Raw genomic sequence first — 20186 nt, 5'->3', positions numbered from 1 at the left:
GAAACAACACTGGAGGGGAAGATAAAAGGAAAACCCCAAAAAATAAGTGAGAAGAAATGGGGAGGCCCAGTGGCTCAGGTGATTGACACAAACAGCAGTGTCAGGGGCTCAGGTTCAATTCCAGCCACAGGTAACTGTTTGTGTCAAGTTTTCACATTCTCCCCGTGTCCGTGGGGGTTTCTTCTGGGTGCTCAGATTTCCCCTTAGTCCGAGGATGTACAGGTTAGGTGGATTGGCCATAGTTAAATTGTCCAGTATCCAGGGATGTGCAGGCTAGATGGATTAGCCATGGTAAATGTGGGTCTGCAGGGATAGTGTAGAGGGCTGGGTCTGGGTGAGACTGTTGGGAGGGTCGGTGTAGACTTGATGGGCTGAGGCCTCCTTCCATACTGTAGGATTCTATTCTAAAGTAGATTAGAGACAAAAGAGGACAACCATGGAAAAAAAAAAGAGATAGTAGGAACTGCAGATGCTGGAAAATCAGATAATAAAGGTGTAGAGCTGAATGAACACAGCAGGCCAAGCAGCATCATAGGAGCAGGAAGGCTGACGTTTCGGGCCTAGACCCGTCTTCAGAAATGGGGGGAGGGGAAGGGGGTTCTGAAATAAATAGGGAGAGAGGGGGAGGCGGATAGAAGATGGATAGAGGAGAAGATAGGTGGAGAGGAGACAGACAGGTCAAAGAGGTGGGGATGGAGCCAGTAAGGGAGAGTGTAGGTGGGGAGTTAGGGAGGGGATAGGTCAGCCCAGGGAGGACGGGATATGAGGTGCTGTTCCTTGGGAACCCTGCAGCCCAAATGGTATCAATGTGGACTTCACAAGCTTCAAAATCTCCCCTCCCCCGACCGCATCCCAAAACCAGCCCAGCTTGTCCCCGCCTCCCTAACCTGTCCTTCCTCCCACCTCCATCTCCTACCTACCAGCGTCATCCCGCCTCCTTGACCTGTCCGTCCTCACTGGACTGACCCATCCCCTCCCTAACTGCCCTTTACTGGCTCCATCCCCACCTCTTTGACCTGTCTGTCTCCTCTATCCATCTTCTATCCACCTCTCCCTATTTCAGAACCCCTTTCCCCTCCCCCATTTCTGATGAAGGGTCTAGGCCCGAAACGTCAGCTTTCCTGCTTAGCCTGCTGTGTTCATCCAGCTCTACACCTTGTTATCTCAGAACCATGGAAAGGTTGGGACCATTCAGGATTGAAATGTCGGAGCCAGAAAAACATAGGCGAGACTTTAAATGCATCTGTACAGTATTCACAATAGAGATCTCCGACACAAGTTGGAGGGGTGCAGACATGCTGTGATATACTTGAACTAATTAGCATTGCGGAGGTTTGTTAGCAGTTTTAGCAAGCTTAAGAACGTGCAATTTGCCAGATCCTGAAGAGATGTATTATAGGCTGCTTTGGGAGACAAGGAGATCGCATGGAGTCAGACATTAATTTTCAAATCCTCTCGACACAGGTGCCAGAAGATTAGAGAGCAGGTAACTTGGTATTATTCAAAGGTGGTAGAAACAAGCCAGGGTACTAATGGCTGGAAAGATTTGAGATATAGAGTTCATCTCCATTTGGGACAGACAAGGATTAAAATCAAGGATAGTCAGTCAATGTGGGTATGTCACAGGGACATGTCTAACAAATTTGATTGAATGTTACAAAAGAGATGACTAGAATTGGAGATAAGGATAATGTTGTTGAAACAGTTTACATGTACTTTTATTAGGTTTTTGAAAAAGTCTTTACAAGAGATGGTCAATAAACTAACAGCTGGTGGGATCCAGGGTAACTGGATCCAAAGCTAGCTTAGTGGCAAGAAGCAGAGAGTGATCAAAAATGTCCATAGCTGAATGGCAGGAAGGGATGATTCATGATCTGATTAATCAAGGCAGAGATAATTACAAAAAATTGAAAAACAAAGTGGTGCTAGAGGAAAAACCAAATGGCTGGATATAATTTTTTTGTAATCATCTCTGCCTTAATTGGATCATAGGTCATCCCTTCACTCACTATTCAGCTACTGACACCTTACTCACGCCCCTTTGATACTTGATCACCTGCAAAGACTTGTTATTCAGCGTGTTAACACTCAACTCACCATTTGTACCATCTTTTGACACAAATATCTAGAATTATCTTGCAATGATCTCTCTGCCTATAAATTACGTCAATGAGCTTCCCTCCACTTCACTTGACAAAAAGAAGTAGTGCTCTGAAAGCTTGGTGATTTCAAAAAAACCTGGACTATAATCTGGTCTAAACAGTGTGGAGCTGGAGGAACACAGAGCAGCAGGGAAGTTGACATTTCAGGTTGGGACCCTTCTTCAGAAATCTGAATTTCTGAAGGGTCCCAATCCAAAACGTCAACTTTCTTGCTCCTCTGATGCTGCCTGGCCTGCTGTGTTCCTCCAGCTCCACACTGTTTAGACCAGATTATAGACCAGCATCTGCAGTTCTTGCTGTCTTGGACAATAATAAATCTAGTGTTGTGTAACTTCCGATTTTTTTCACTAATCACCGAAAACAAAATTTCCTCTACCTTATCAAGCCTTCACAATTTTGCATGTCTCAATGACATTGCCTCTCATTCTAATCTCCAGTGACTATCAGCTCAATTTACTCAACCTACCATAGGCAATTCTTTAACCCGAGAGAAGAATTATGAACTTTCACTTTACCTCCAATTATGGTATAAATAATTTAAACCAAAACAGTATTTACTACTTCAACATGGTTTCATTAAAACCTTATGCAACTGGTGCAGGGTTTCTCAATTTCTCTTCTTTAATCCCTTTGCAATAAAGGCCAACATGTCACTTGCTTCATGGTTTGTTGTACGTACATGCTGACTTTCTACATTCCATGGCTATGCCTCAGGCATACTTGACTTAATCAAGCATCCTTTTTGTCTGTAGTTATTGTTTGAAATCAACATTTTTGCATTTATACTGATTAAGCACATGACAAAACAACTTGAGTAGCATGTCTCTTTTCAGCAATCATGGCTGATTTTAAGTCTAAACTCTACTTTCCTGCCTCATGTCTTGACTAAGACACCAAAATTGACAACTCAACCTTAAGTATGTTGTGGATTCTCCACTGTGTATTCTGGAGTAGAAATTTTCAAAAGATTCAAAATCTTCACATTGAGGAACATTCTCATCTCAGTCCCAAGTGATTGAGCCTTCTCATCCTGAGGCTATGCCCATGTTAGGACACATCAGCTGGAGAAACTTACATACCTAGTCAACGCTCTTCAGAACCGTTTGTTTTACTATGATTACTGTTCATTTTACTGAGCTCCAGAAAAACAGGCCTTCATGCGACAGTCTCACCATTCCAGGAACAAAACTAATTAACTTTCACAGTTTACATCCCTCAAATATGGGGCTGAAAACAGCATACACCCTGCAAGTGCCGTCTCATGAAAGACCTATACCATTGCAGCACTTTCACTACTTTATTGCTAAGGAAACAAAGGACCAACATGCCTTTGCCTTCTAAACCGCTGTACCTATACATCGTATTTCTTGAATGAATAAACGTACCTTTCTTTTAAACAGCATTTTAGAAGTTTTGCACTTGCGTTTTTTTTTCCATTCCGATATTAAAAGTAACTTTACTTCCCCATACTGTGCTCTGCCGAGTATTGCGTTCTCTCTCAACCTACCACATGGCAGCTTGTGCCACTGTGTTAAAAACACGTTTGCTAACTATACAAAGCCAATATGTATTACTCTTGATCTCGCATCCAAGTGGTTAACAGACAAAATAGCCAAACTGATCCTTGTGGCATTCTACCACTTACAGCCTGCCACCTGGAAAAATGTCCCATTTATCCCTACACCTGTCAGTTAACCCATTCCCTAATATTACAATACCTTCAATCTCGAACTCATGTTGTGCATTAAGCTTTGGTGCGCTGCCTTTTGAAAATTTAGGTATGATGTACTTACTGACACTAACCAGTTCACCAATTCCATCCTCAAAAAAAAAATTCTGTCAAATACCTCTTCCCTTTGAAAAAACTATGTTGAATCAGCCCAAATCAGAGGGGTTTGAGGGGGAGACATGATTGAGATCTATAAAATTATGAAGGGCATATGAAAAGAAACTTTTCCTCTTGGGAGGATCAATGACTAGTAGGCATGAATTTTAAGATAAGGGCCAGAAAGTTTAGAAGAGATGAAAGGAAAATATTTTTCAAACAGAAGGTGGTGGGAATTTGGAACACACTGCAAGGGTGGTAGAGACAGAAACCTGCATAACATTCGAGTATTTAGAAGTGCACTTGCAATGCAAAGGCATAAACAAGCTTTGGATCAGTATTGCAAAAGTGGATTAGAACAGTTAGGTAGTTGCTTTTGACCAAACAAATGATGGACCGAAGGGCCTTTTCCTATATAGCTCTGACATTATAGAAATGTCTAGAATTAAGCCTCATGTTAGGGTCAATCACTTGCCTACTTTTTGAGAAAAAAAAAGTCACAAGGCCAAAGAGCATCTGAGGCACTACGCACAAGGAAATTTCCTCCCATTCAGAAATCCACCTATGTAATGCATCAAATCATTAACTCTGGGCAGCATGCAGATCTGAACTCAAGTTTCACCAGTGTGCAGGAAACACTGATCACTGATGGCTCAGTGCCAACATACTCTGCCAAAGAGCCAAAGCCAAACTACATGTAGAAACAAATTAAAATTCAGAATTCCAGGCTGGTCTTGACTAAATTTAACACTGCTAATTTTCATATTTTGCCATATCCTTTTTTCTGATGTTAATATTCGACTTGGATTCTCATTTTGGTGGTCAGTCTCTGTCAACTGCATATTAAATAAAACCTGTTGAGACTGTTTTTCAGACCAAAGAACACCCATTTTCTACTGTGCTTGCCTAGCTACTGCTAGTCTTCACGGGACAATGATGCCAAGAGTGGAATTCTGAGATGTCACAACATGGTGTAATGACAGACATTTTTACATATTGCAGTCATGATTGTCATGTTTACATTCCACATATTTAAATAGCTGAAATGTTATAGCCCACTTCCAAATCACAAAAAACACCCAAGTAAACTGCTTTTCCAGAAATCCAGCTTACAAGACATGGACTTACAAACTGTTCTCATTTCCATCGTATACATACACTCAGTAACTGCAGTCATACTTGAATATAAAATAAGGAATATTTCCCACTAATTATTGTAGAGGTCATTAAACTCTTCCACAAATACAAAGCTACAACAAAACTAGCTTGCAAGTAAACATGCTTCAAACAGAGCCAATCTAGCTCTCCAAACACACATTAAGCAAAAATATTAAGTAAATATGTATGTGGAAGATTACTGACTGATGACATGATTGAGCCAGATGAAATCAGGCTGCTACCCATGAAAACTTTGCAATTTGTTTCTTCTGATGGGAAATTGGGGGACCCTCTACAGTAAAGAATTTCCAGAGGTTCAATATCCTCTACAAAGATATTCCTCCTCATTAGTCTTAAACATGCAACCCATTACGGAGATTATGCCCTCGTGTCATACAGGCTCCCACAAGGGGAAACAACTTTTCCACATCTATCCTGAAGTCTCTCCAGAATCTTGTTTCAATATAGCTGCCTCTCATTCATTTATGAGTAAAGGCCCGACCAATTCAAATCTAAGACGATTTCTCCATACCTGATAGCCTCAAACATTCTGTGGACTGCTTCTAATGCCAGTGTCTTTCCTTAGATGAAAGGGCACAAAAAAACCTTCACAGTATTCCAACTGTGGTCTGATTAGTGGCTTGTATAAAAAGAGGTTCAGCTAAAATTAAACAGTATTCCCTTTGAAATTAATGCCACCATCCATTTGCTTTCTCTACTACCCACAAAGCTAACATTTGAGACTCAAGAGGACTCCCAAATCCCTCTTTTGTAGCTTTCTGTACTTTATTTAAATTCAGATAATATTTAGCTTCTCCATTCATAAATCATAAAGAATCAAAATCCCTATAGTGTATATAGAGGCCAGCCAGCTCAGTGTGCATCAACCCTCCAAAAACACTATTTACCATGGCTAACCCACCAAGCTTGCACATCCCTGGACAGTACAAGGCAATTTAACACAGCCAATCCACACAACCCTGTACGTCTTTGAACAGTGGGAGGAAACTTGCACACACAGGGAGAACATGCAAACTCCACACAGTCACCCAAGGCTGGAATCAAATCCAGGTCCCCAGCGGTGAGAGTCAGCAGTGCTAATTACTGTGCCACCATGTCGCCCAACTCTTCTCACTGAAGGGCATAACATATTCCCACATTATATTCCACCCATTAGCTTTCTGCACTAAGCTATCCATACCCCTCTATAGGCTCATATAATTTTCACTACTTGCTTTCACCTGTTTGTATCATCTGCAAACTTAGCTATATTACATTCACTTCTCACTCAAGTGGTTAGCAGATAGTAAATTGCCCCCGCACTGATCTGTGGTGCGCCACCAGTTTAAGTTGCCAGCTTGAAAATGCTGTATGGATGGAATGAGCTGCCAGAGGTAGATGCAGGCACAGAGACAACATTTAAAAAAGACACTTGGACAGGTTGAGAGAGTTATGGGCCAAACACAAAGGGGACTATTTTAAATTTCGGATACTCTTGTCAGCATGGAAGGGTCTGTTTCCGTGCTGTTGTGCTATGACTAAATATTACATCCACTCCTTCCCTTTTATCCTGCTTGATTCGTCAGGTATTTCACCTTCATGAAGCCACACTGTCTCTGCCTAATCATATAATGCACTTCTAAATGCTCTATTACATCATTTATAATAGCTTCTTCACAGTTTCCAAATTACCAAATGTTAAGGTAACTGATTTTCAGTTAGTTTTTTTTGTCTCCTACCTTTTTAAATAATGGCATTACATTGCTGCCTCAGCATCAGAGACCCAGGTTTGATTCCAGCCTTGGGTGACTGTGTCTGCACGGTTTTCCTCCCACAGGCCAAAAATGTGCAGGTCAGGTGGTTTGGCCATGCTAAGATTACCCCTTCATGTCTAGAGATGTGTAGGCTAGGTGGATTAGCCATTGCAAATGCGGGGGTTACAGGGATGGGACTGGGGAGGGGGGGCTGGGAAAGAGTCTGGGTGAGATGCTCTTGGGGGTCAGAGCAGGTTTGATGGGCCACGTGGCCTTTCCACACTGTAGACATTCTATGAAAAAAGCAACCACCAATCATTTTAGCTTTTAATGTGTGGAATGGCAGTAGCCTCTGAAATGCAATATTTTCCATCTAGCCACTCAAAGTAATGAACAGTTGCACAATTAGTGGCAAGGTATGGCAAACAATGCCTAACTGAAATCAGATTTTAAATAAAAAAAAGTTATAGTACAAATGTCAACTTTTGAAAGTTTGATGGGACTTGCAGCAACCAACCATTTCAAAAGCAATTACACTCCTTGAGATTTTGCAGAAGACGTCTAACTAGTTTATAGAATTTATCTTGGCACATTTTGCTAAGGGTCAATGTTCAATGTTCAAAAGAATACATAAAACCTGCAGTCACAGAATCATTCACAATTCTTTACATTAAGACATCAAGAAAATCCAACAAAACAGTAATGTAGAATAAAACTGGGAGAGGGGGAAGAAATAGAGAGGCCACTGATATATGTTACAATCCTGTTACATCTCCAACCTTTTCCAGTTTTGAAAAGTCACAATCCGGAAACATGACCTCTATCTCAGATACTGCCTGACTTACTACTTCCAGGATTCCTTACAAAAATTCAACAGCAAGATTACAGGACAATATGGATAAACAGTTAAACTCGATTCTTCCCCACCTTAAACTGGTTAGGTTTTTCCATACAGTCCCTACCCAAACTAAAGACACCAGTGACAAAACCTTAAGATGCTGAATAAGCCTAAAGCCATTAAATGTTTAAAAAGAACTGTATAATTTTACAGTGCCTTCACACAATACCCCAGATTTGCTAACGTAGAGTGACTGCCTCCAGGACATGCCCCATTGTTGATGTACCTTTTCACAACTGTAGAAATAGAAAATAAGTTTGATACAAATTCAGCACAAGGGCATCATCAAAATAGCAATTCTACACAACAGGAGATAAACACAAAAATTCATAGGGATCATAACTACAGTATTGCAAATTCATGCAAACAGGGGCATGAATGCACAAGAAGATGCATTTGTCAGTGACTCGCTGTCTACACATTACCAATTGTAGAAGAAAGAGATTTTCTATATAGGGATTTGAAAGATATTTTACAAACTCAGTAGCCTGCAAATTCCCATGACCATAAAACAATTAACAGGTAAAAACAATTAGAAAACCAATGATACTAGGCAACAATTCTAGTTTCACCATACTTACTGATCAAGATAAAAAAAACGTCATGAAATTTCAACAACAAGCAGTTAAGCCTTGACAAAATGTTTGACTCGAACTTGAGCAAGGAAGATCCATGCTCCTTATTTCAACACTAGGAGGACAAGTCTTCCCAGTGCAGCTTAGATTTCTCATCTACTCTAATTTCTATACCCTTACCTTCTCCGCCCACAAATTTTCAGTATTCCAGGTGGAAGTAAGTTCAAGAACAAGTTGGGCATTTATAACTGAATTCTAGTTTCACAAGAGTGTTTGGCCAAGACAGAATCATCTGGGAGTAAAAAAAGCTACAAAAAAAAAAAAAAACACCCACGAATGGTCTCTATTGAGCACATCTTCAAACTGAACATTGCTCAGACAGAAGGAAGGAAAACGAATTCATATTTCTAATATCTGCAAATGCCCATGGTTAAGGAGAACAAACCTAAACCAAAATTTTAGCATATGCTACATGGACATAAAGGCTGCATTGTTTTCAGTCACGTTAGACATGTCAAGGATGCATCTCATCTGCATGGGCACCTCATAACTAGTCAGTACCGCCTACAAGACCAAACATCTGCAAGACAAAATGCAAAGTTTACACAGACTTCGACTAGCCATTTCTCAATGATTTTCAACTCCCTACAGTATACTTTTCTGGTTTGGGATCAACCTAATGGTTCTCCCACAACCTTAACTCCAACCTCATGTGACTATTTCAGTCACAGTAATAATTTATCAACTGCAAATCTAAAAACTTATCAACACATCATAGAACTAAATCATTTCAAACCAGAGCTCAAAAATGTACAGCAGCACCTTTAGTTTTTATTAATGTAACCCAAGCTGAGTTGGTCATTAAGAGCTCCAAGTAAATGAGATACAAAAAAGTCATGGCAAGAAATTTTCCATATTAATTATTTGGAGAAAATAAAAAAAAACCGATTATGTTGAGTTTTCAAAGGTAATTTATAAAAACCACAATACTATTAGTTAAGTTGGTGATCAGAATTTTTAAAAATTCTGGTTATTCCATTTATGCGCCAGAGTCCCGTTTCTGTATCTTTCACCTTTCTTTACCTTCTCTTATTCTTAAGAATTGTCTTTCATGGAGGAAGGGGAAAAGATGCAAGCAACAAGAAATGCTCAAGCATCCTTAAAGCAGAGACTGAGATAGCGCTAGAATTTGAATAGCGTTAATCACACCATAATGTTGCTCATTACTTTCTTTTAAAGAGAAAGAAAGTGAACCATTACAGTTCTAATAAAAGGTGCAAACAGATTGTTCGAAACAGTTAGATTGTGGTGGTGAGCCAAATGCTATTCTGAATGCTTCCTCCACCAAAAGGAAGTAGATTAATTTCTATTTGAAATCCATAGGTTAATACATAACGGAAAATTTCATTTCTAGGAGACAGATTTCATTCAGTACAAGAGGATTCCCTTACATTTGCACAGAAACAGCACTGTTGACCCTGCAAAGTCCTCCTCACTTACATCTGAGGGTTAGTGCCAAAACTGGGAGAACGGTCTCAGACTAGTTAAGCAACAGCCTAAAACTGTCAGTAAAGTATGATTGTGCGAGTATGGCTATGTCCCAGACACCATCATCACCATCCCTGGATGTGTCGTGTCATGTCCCACCGGCAGGACAGACCCAGCAGAGGTGGTGGCACACAGTGGCATGCTGTTGGGAAGGTGATGATCTAGGAGTCCTCAACATGGGATCCAAACCCCATGAAATCTCATGGCTTCAGGTTAAACATGGGCAAGGAAACCTCCTGCTGATTACCACATTGTCCTCCCTGAGCTGATGAATCAGTACTCCTCCATTCTGAACACCACGTAAGCACTGAAGATGGCAAGGGCACAAAATGTACTCTGGAGGGGGATTTCAATGTCCAAGGGTGGCTCAGCAGCAGTACTGCTGATAGAAATGGTTGGTCCTAAAGGACACAGTTGCTAGACTGGGTCTGCGGCAGGTGGTGAGGGAACCAGAGGGAAAAACATACTTGACCTCATCCTTACCAATCTACTAGCTGCAGTTGCATCTGTCCTTGACAGTATCCTAAAAAGTGACCACCGCACAGTCCTTGGAGATGAAGTCCCGCTTTTACATTGAGAATACCCTCCATTGTGTTGTGTAGCACTATCACCGTGCTAAGTGGGACAGACATTGTACAGATATAGCACCTTAAGACTGGGCATCCATGAGGCATTGTGGGCCATCAGCAGAATTGTACTCCAGTTCCTCATGGCCCAGTATATCCCCCAGTCAACCATTTCTACTGATCCCCTGGCTTGATGGCAAGGGCAGGAGGGCATGCCAGGAACAGAATCAGGCATACCTGAAGATGAGGTATCAAACTGGTGAAGCCAAACAGGACTACTTGCACACCAAACTGCAAAAGCAGCAAGTGACAACACAGTTAAGCGATCCCACAACCAACGGATCAGATCTAAGCTTTGCGGTCCTGCCACATCCTGTCGAGAATGGTGGTGGACAATTAAACAACTCACTGGAGGTGGCGGCTCCACAAATATCCCCATGCTCAATGATGGAAAAAGCCCAACACAACAGTGCAAAAGATAAAGGTGGAAGCATTTACAGCAATCGTCAGCCAGGTACGCCTAGTGGATGATCCATATCGGCCTCCTCCAGTGCTTCAGATCTTGCCATTCCCCGAGCCAAGCTGTTCCAGTACAATTACAACACTTATCTACTCAGCAATGTGAGAAATTGCCCAAGTATGTCCTGTACAAAAAGCAGAACAAATCCAACCTGGCCAATTACCGCCCCTATCAGTCTACTCTTGATCATCAGTAAAGTGATAGAAAGTGTCAGTGCTATCAAACAGCACCTGCTCAGCGACGCTCAGTTTGGGTTCCACCAGGGCCACTCAGCTCCTGATCTCATTACACCATTCGTCCAATCATGGACAAAAGAGCTGAATTCCAGGAGATGAGGAGAGTGACAGCCTTTGATATCAAGGCTTCATGTGACCAAGTGTGGCATCAAAGGGCCATGGCAAAACCGGAATCAGGGGGCAAACTCTCTGGTGGTTGGAGTCATCCTGACACATAGGAAGATGGTCATGGCTGTTGGAGGTCAATCATCTCAGCTCCAGGACATCTCTGCAGGAGTTCTTCAGGGTAGTGTCTTTGGGCCAAACATCTTCAGCTGCTTCATCAATGACCTTCCCTCCGTCATAAGGTCAGAAGTGGGGATATTTGTGATGACCGCACAAAGTTCAGCACCACTCGTGACTCCTCAGAGACACTGAATCATTCAGTGTTCAAGTTCAACAAGATCTGGACAATATCCAGGCTTGGGTTGACAAGTGGCAAGTGACATTCACGCCACACAAATGCCAGGCTATGAGCATCACCAATTAGAGACAATCTAACCAGTGTTACCATCACTGAATGTCCCCACTAACATCCTTGGCGTTATCACTGATCAGAAATTCAACTGGACTCACCACAAACAGTGGCTACAAGAGCAGGCCAGAAGCTAGGAATACTGCTGCAAGTAACACCTCCTGACTCCTCAAAGCCTGTCCACCACTTACAAGGCCCAAGTCAGGAGCATCATGGAATATTCCCCACTTGCCTAGATGAGTGCAGCCCCAACAACACAAGTGTGACATTATCCAGGACAAGGCAGCCTGCTTGATTGGCACTACATCCAGAAGCATCCACTCCCTCTACACCGACACTCAGTAGCAGTGTGTACTATCTGCAAGGTGCACTGCAGAAATTCAAAGATCCTCAGACAGCACCTTCCAAACTCACGACCACTTCAACCTAGAAGGTGAAGGGCAGCAGACATATGGGAACACCACCTTCAAGTTCCCCTCCAAGCCACTCACCATCCTGACTAGGAAATATATCACCGTTCCTTCATTGTTGCTGGGTCAAGATCCTGGAATTCCCTCCCCAATAGCATTGTGGGTTAACCTACAGCAGGTGGACTGCAGCAGTTCAAAAAAGGCAGCTCACCACCACCTTCTCAAGGGTAACTAGGGATGGACAAGAAATGCTGGCCAACCAGTGACACCCACATCCCACAAATGAATAGAAAAATTGCCAGGCTAAAAAGGCAAATGCATCAGATTTACATGGTTCATGCAGGAAGTTGAAGCGACGAAAATATTCAATTTCAGTGGTTAATCCATAAGGTGATCAGAAGTACTAGTCAATAATAGAAACATTTTTCATAAAACAAGATTACCACAGGCTTCAATCTGGAAACCCAATGCATTCCCAGAGAAAGACTTCATAAATCTGCTAATGACATTGCCAGATTATTTTGAGCTGTGTGTGCAATGTAGTCAACACACCACAGCTTTACTCCCTTCTCCCAACTAAAAATAGCCCAATAACATCTTGTTGAATATTTTAAAGCATGCCAAATAAAGTTAGCATTTAGTACAAGCTCTTTGGCAAAAGTCAGTGAAATACAAAATGATTCCTACATTTCCAAAAACTGACTGCATACCCAAAATGACTTTTAGTAAAGCAGGCTTGTTGTGCTTGATTAACAAAACTAAGGCCAGTAATATCACAACATGAAAAAAAAGGGACTATTTTGATTTAAGAGAGGGTACTAAAATATTACATTTTCATGCTATTGTCTAGGTTTTAAAGGGCCAAAGTTGCATTCCCAGCTTTACTTGCTTTAAAATCGAAAAATTGTGTCCTTCAGATCTGTCCTTTTAGCCTTCAAAGATAATGGATGTCAAAACATATCAACAAATCACTGGAACAAAATTTAACATGGCAACATTAGCTAAGTGTAATTTTTGACTTGAGCAAGGTCACCTCATCCCACTTCCTTGAGCATATCAAAACTTTTCCATAAAATCCAGACTAGATTTGAGATGTAACTCTGCAAATATAGCTGTTCTCCACATATTTGTGGACCAAAGCCTCATTCCAAATCAGATGGAGGGTTTATATGAATATCTGAAGTAGTTTTGTCCACCCAAAGTCTATAATGCATCTATCACAACAACACGCTTTTCTAACCTCTAAACAGCATTATCTGTAATCAGGATGACACATTTAAAGCATCAAATCAAACTTTCACTTATTGTTTTACAATGTCTTTTGGAAGTTACCAACCCTAATCTCACTGGTCAGTACAAATGCAATAATGTTTTCACAGATCTACATGAAATAATTCATGTGGTTAACTGCAGAAACAGTTCCAGATATTTACCAGAGGCTGCAGAATGGCAAAATACAGAAAATAAGTTATTAAAACAACATGTTCCACTTGAGGTGGTAATCTTCATACTACCATGCAAATCATGGCCAAAACACTGAAGTCAAGGTTTAGGAATTAAAATGAATGGAACAATGAGGGAGGCAGAGAACTTTTAAATTTATTTTTATTTAGTCTATTTTTCTAATCAATCTGTTCAGACATGTTATTATACATCTAGAAAAAAGAACAATACAGCACAGGAACAGGCCCTTTGGCCTCGAAGCCTGTCTTCACTTGCAGGATCCGTATCCCTCTATTTCCTTCCTCTTCATGTATTCGTCCAGGTGTTTCTTGAATGCTGCTATTGTGCCTGCTTCCACCACTACCTCCGGCAGCACTTTCCATGCAATCACCACTCGAAAAATTGGCTTGCATATTTCCAACTCCTCACCCCCACCTCGAAATTGTGTCCCCTACTAATTGATCCCTCCACCCTGGGGGGAAAAAAGCCTCACTTTCCATGCCATTCACAACCTTATAAACTTCTATTAGGTTGCCTCTCAACTTCCTCCATTCCACTGAAAACAAACCTAGTCTATCCAACCATTCTTCATAGCTAAAAATTCCCCATACTATGCAACACCATGGTTAAAAAAATTCTGTACCCGCTCCAAAGCATCCACATCCTTCTGGTAGTATTGTGACCAGAACTGTATGCAATATTTCGAAGGGCAGCCTAATTAAAGTTCTATAAAGCTGCAGCATACCTTGCCTATCCTTATACTCAATGACCCTTCCAATGAAGGCAAGCATGCCACAGGCCCTTTTTAACTACCCATCTACCTGCACTTCCACCTTCAGCAATCTCTGGACCTGCACACTCAGATCCCTATGCATATCGATACTCCTAAGGATTCTGCCATTCAACGTATAATTGCCACCTGTACTTGACCTTACAAAACGCATCATCTCACATTTGTCCGGGTTAAATTCCATGTCACTTTTCTGCCCATGCCTCCAACTGATCTATATCCTGGTTTATCCTGCCAATCCTCCTCACTATCTGCAGCTCCAATCTTTGCATCATCCACAAGCTTACTAATTAGACCAGCTACATTTTCCTCAATTATTTGTGTACAGCACGAACAGAGGTCCCAGCGTTGATCCCTGTGAAACACCACTAGTCACAACTCTCCATTCTGAAAAACACCCTTCCAACGTTACCCTCTATCTCCTGTAACTAAGCTGCTTCCATATCCACCTTGCCAGCGCACCCCAATACCATATGACTTCACCTTTGTACCAGTCTGCCATGAGGAACCCTGTCAAAGGCTTTACTGAAGTCCATGCAGACAACATCAACTGCTTTTCTCTCAATCATCTATCATCCCCTCAAAAAACTTGATCAAGTTAGTGAGACAACATCCCCCTCTCTGCAGCAGATGGGCTTCAATCCAGACTTCCCAGTCTGGGGGAGGGACTCTTAACTCTGTCACAAGACTATAAACGTGTTTGTAAAAGTAGGCTGCTCATCTGTGTAGGCCGAATTGCAAATCAAACTAACCTAAAATCTATTCAGCAGTTTACCACAATCTGTTTTGAAAACCTGCATCAGCCAAGTTTGATTAGCAGGAAGCATCTGTATTACTATAGTCCAATGCAGTGACCAGAAATTCAAACAGTTCAATCAATTTAAGGGTTAAGTTTTTCTTCTTACCCCAGCCTCAAAACTAAAACAGCTCAAACTCAAGTAACCATCTGATACCCTGCCAAATAGCAATTTTTAAGCAAACTACTCACTCACTTAGAGACATTACGGCTGAAACAAACATTATCCTCAGCCATCTAAACAAAGTTAGGGACGGAATAGGAGAGATCAGAAACATTAATCCTATTTATTCAATTTAAGGGTTATTAAATAAAATAACTTTTTGCAGAACCCAGCTGAAAACAGTTAACTCAATACACATTAAAATCAAACCCAGGCTTTTATGGCAGTGGTAGTGTCCCTATCCCTGGAACAGGAAGCTTGGGTTCAAATGCCACTGCTCCAGAGGTGTGTAAATTCTCTGAATAGGTTGATTAAAAAATTAGGTTAAAATCACACCTGGGGCTCTTGTCATGCAGTGGTAGAGCCCCTGGACTTAGAGGCCTGGGTTCAACATCCACATGTTCCAGAGGTGTGTAATAACATCCCTGAAGAGGTTGATTAGACAGAAAAAGTGGGTTTTAAAAAAGTTTAAAACAAGTCAAAAAAATCAAGCCTGGGCCCACATGGCTCAGTGGGAGAGTCACTACCACTAGATAAGCAGGCCCAAGTTCAAGTCCCACCTGCTCCAGAGGCATATAACAGCATCACTGAACAGCTTGATTAAAAAAACAGGCTTGAGCCAATTTTGATGGCCCTCTTGTGGCACAGTGGCAGTGTCTCTGCCCCTGGATCAGAGATGCCTGGGTTCATGTCCCAACTGTTCCACAGGCGTGCACTAACATCTCTGAATACGTTGATTTGAATTAAGAATCAGCCTAGGCCCTCTTGTTATGCAGTGGTAGAGCCCCTAGACTGGGAAGCTTGGGCTCAAGTCCCATCTGCTCTAGAGGGGTGCAACAACATCCTGAATAGCTCGATTCAAAACTGGGTTAAAAATCAAGCCATTTGGAATCAAGGACAATTTCACCAAAACAAAAAATGGCAAGTGGACTATTTATGCAGTTTCCAAAAACTGCATTTAACTCATTCATAAAAAGGAGTCTGAAAATATGCCCATCTGCTCAAATACATAATAAAAACCAAAAGAACTGCGGATGCTGTAAATCAGGAACAAAAACAAAGTTGCTGGAAAAGCTCAGGCCTGGCAGCATCTGTGGAGGACAAAACAGAGTTAACGTTTCAGGTCCGGTGACCCTTCCTCAGAACTGAAACAGAAACATTAACTGTTTTCTCCTCCACAGATGCTGCCAGGCCTGCTGAGCTTTTCCAGAACTTTGTTTTTGCTCAAATACATCTAACACTCAACACCGCAAATATTCTGAATTTGCACTAGTGTCAACTTGGAATTATGCTTCTTGTTAAGAAGCCTCCACAAGCTTTATTTTTGAAAAGTATCATACTGTGCAGCCGTTTCAATCTCAGTTTGGCAGATCTGGGAACACACAACACAGCAGTATCTCAGCAAATTATAAAACAGACACTTCAGTCCTGAGTATGCAACCCTGCCAAAGCTGCCAAAGGCCTCGGGACTCAGCTGGGCATAAAAAACCCCAAGACAGGTAGTTCATCTGGTACCATGGTCAAATTCCCTTAAACAGCAAAATAATGTTGCCTCTCAGACAAGGAATAAGAGGAGACTGGTGACAAGTTCTGTTGTGTCTCTTTAAAAGATTGGTTATACTTCAGTGGAAATTCATACTGGTGCACTTGAGCAGGAGTGTCAAAGAACTGTCTGTGAAAAGCAGCTGTGTCTTTGATATCAGTCTGCTCCAAGAGCACCAATATTGTTTGCATTTTCCAGTTTATCATAAGTCTTTCAAAACTGACGGTCACCCCATAACTGTCACATCATATTTCAGTACATCACTTCATAACTAATTTTTGTTTCTGCAAATCTAAGCATATATCCACCTAAAATCTCAACTACTGGCACTGTTTTAAAAGGCTTATCACATTAATTCATGATTGCAGCTTCTGTGGTTGTATGTGGATAACATCTCAATTCCTTTCAATATTTGCTGCACAAGGTAATAGGTCTACAACTGGATGCCAACAAGAAAATCTTTGGGAACTTCACAGATATTGGCCTTAACTACATGAAGCTAAATGGAGCTATGACATAGCTCCTTGTACACACGTTCAGTAGCTTTAGAAAAGAAAAGTTAATCCTTTGCTCCAAAGCAACATTTCAAAAGCCATCTCATACATCTGGATGATCAGTAGAATTTCCACATTTCCAGTCCTTGATGAAAGACTGGACCAGGGTGCACCTGAGGCAATAATACCTTAAGAATGCTAAAAGGGTTGGGGATGATGTATTTTGTGGCACCATCATACTTAGTGGCAGAAAATTATTCTCTAGAACATGGAGTACAAGAGGAAGCCTGCCCTTCCTAATGTAACACTATCACAGGTTTGGAAGCAAGAAGGGGTAAGAGATGTATGGAAACTGGAACAAAATGCCAAAGATCATGTCAGACATGACAAACAGAAGTCTGACCTGGGGAGAGCAAGCATGTCATTTGACATGGAAGTTACACTGGCAGGACAGACATTACAGGGACAGTGAAACTTGGAGAAAGGAACAGTGTCCTTATAGGCCGAAGTGTAGTCAGTTTATAGTGGATATTGATCAGTAACTCTCTACAAACTAGGCTTAGTTCAAACAAGTCGAAAAACAGAGAAGTTGACTGCATTGGTAACAAAAATAAGAACAGAAATAGATTAGCTGAAAGGTTACTGGACTCAACGCTAACTCCACTTTGTCTTCACGGATACTGCCAGACCCGAGTTTTTGTTTCATATCTTCATATCTTCAAAACCTGCAGTGGTTTCATTTTAGTGACTGCATCAGTGCCATTTTCCAATGTATTGGAATATATATAGCTGAAAATCCAAGTGGGACTGGAAGAAATAAATTTAGTTTCATATTTTACAAAGGGGAAAACATACCCATGAAGTATATAGGTTACCAAAGAACCTTTAGGAGGAAGCAAGTGAAGTTAAAAGAGAAGTTGATCAATGCAAAGGAAAGTTCAGACAGGCAGTAAATGGCAGGAGCCAGGTGATTTCTGTTTATTAAAAAAAGCCTTTGAAGCTGTTCAGGTAGCAAAATTGATGTCCATGATGAAAAGGAGACAATTAGGGTTCAGAAATAGGAACCATTAAAAAAAACTGTTAGAAGGCACAGTGAGGCAGTGGCCTAGTGGTATTGTCACTAGGCTAGTAACTTAGAGGCTCAGGCTAATGGTCTGGTGATGTGGGTGCAAATCTCACCGTGGCTGATGAAGTCCGAATTCAAAAATCTGGATTTTAAAAGCTGGCCTAATGGTGACCATACAACCACTGTCAATTGTTATAAAAATCGATCTGCTTCATTGAACCCTTTAAGGAAGGAAGCTCGTTATTTATATCCGATCTGGCCTGTGAGCCAACTTGCAACTGCCCCATGGCAATTTGGGATAGGCAATAAATGCTGGCCTAGCCAGCAATGATAACATCCTATGAACGGAAAGGAAATAAAAGAAACATAGTTGGGAAGAGACTGGACAAGGAGAGAGAAAAACGTAAGAAATCAGTCGTCTTTGTTAACAGGTTGAAACAAAGACTCAAGTTACAACTATGCTGCCACTTTAAAATAGAACTAAAAAAAAACCTGCCTATGTCACCACAGGTATTGTTATATGGCATCTCAAGAATTATGCACATGGGATCTACAAATTTCAAAGTCAGTGTGCCTTTAAAACAACTAAGTTGAGAAAGCAAGATTTTAAGATGTCCCAAGGGTTTGCCCTCCCTCTCAAATGTTCATTCAGGAGCTCCTCCATTCCTCCTCTAAAACATTATACCATTAACACTCATTCCTTCAAACATTCAAATCCAAATCACTACCTCCTCTGACTCTATCCCCTTCAGAAGTGAAATTAAACTTGGTTTATTTAAATTCTCTGCAATCCAGAGGCACAAATTATCCAGGAACACATGTTCAAATCCAACCACACAACAGAAATACAGGAATAGGAATACAAATCACAAAACCAGACTGTTGAAGAAGCTCAATAGGTTCACAAACATCCTTTAGGAAAAGAATTGTTAATATTTAACCTTAGCTACCATCTGAAAACATTGCAAACCATTTGGGTGCATTCAAAGAGGCAGTGTACCATCATCTTTTCACAATCACTGGCCTAGTCAGTAGACAGTCATCTCAAATGATTAAAACAAAACTAGGTAGTGATTCATAGATGATTGGACTACAAGAAATTTCCTTCTTTGCCATTGAACTTTCAGCAGATATTGTACCAAATTAAAATAGAACTTCTCTCGGCATCTTTTAATTGCTTTCATCAGTACTTTATTTAACCACCAGGTTCTCATGGCACTTTCCTTCACTCTGTAGATATCAATTTGCATTGAGACAAAATGACAATTCACTGCTTTGTAACTCTCAGTTGCAATTTTACATCCAAGTCACTGGAAGACAAACACAGCAAGTCAGTATTTTTATGGAATATACACAGAGCACAGGTACAGAGAAAAACTACCCCCCATGCCCCAGAAAGGGCAAATTCTTAACTATTGGGAATACATGAACAGGATTTTAAAAAAGTACAATAAAAGCTGACACTAGATGGTTCATAGCACAGGAGGCCAGGATTCAAGTTTCACCTGCTGCAGCATTGTGTAATGAACATCTGAACAGGCTGATCAGAAAATCAAGGATCTTTTGGTGCAGTGGAGTAGTATTCCTCTGAGCCAGAAGGTCTGGGCTCAACCCCCACTTGGTCTAGAGGTATCATAACATGTCTGACCAGGTTGATTAGAAATATCCAAAAGCTTGTACCAGCTGCCTTTTCATTTGAATGCATTCAGAGTCAAAACTTGTACA

The 20186-nt window shown here is 41.1% G+C and overlaps 1 protein-coding gene across 10 annotated transcripts in view; it reads right to left on the bottom strand.

Moving 5' to 3' along the window:
• The window catches only part of qkia (QKI, KH domain containing, RNA binding a), a 92553-nt gene that overhangs the window by 52008 nt on the left and 20359 nt on the right, over positions 1 to 20186 (bottom strand). The gene's annotated exons all lie outside the window — the stretch shown is intronic.

This window comes from Rhincodon typus, chromosome 27 (assembly GCF_021869965.1).
Source record: "Rhincodon typus isolate 14 chromosome 27, sRhiTyp1.1, whole genome shotgun sequence".
Lineage (NCBI taxonomy): Eukaryota > Metazoa > Chordata > Chondrichthyes > Orectolobiformes > Rhincodontidae > Rhincodon > Rhincodon typus.
Note: the sequence above shows the minus strand (reverse complement) of the source record. Positions and strands in the feature narration are given on the sequence as shown.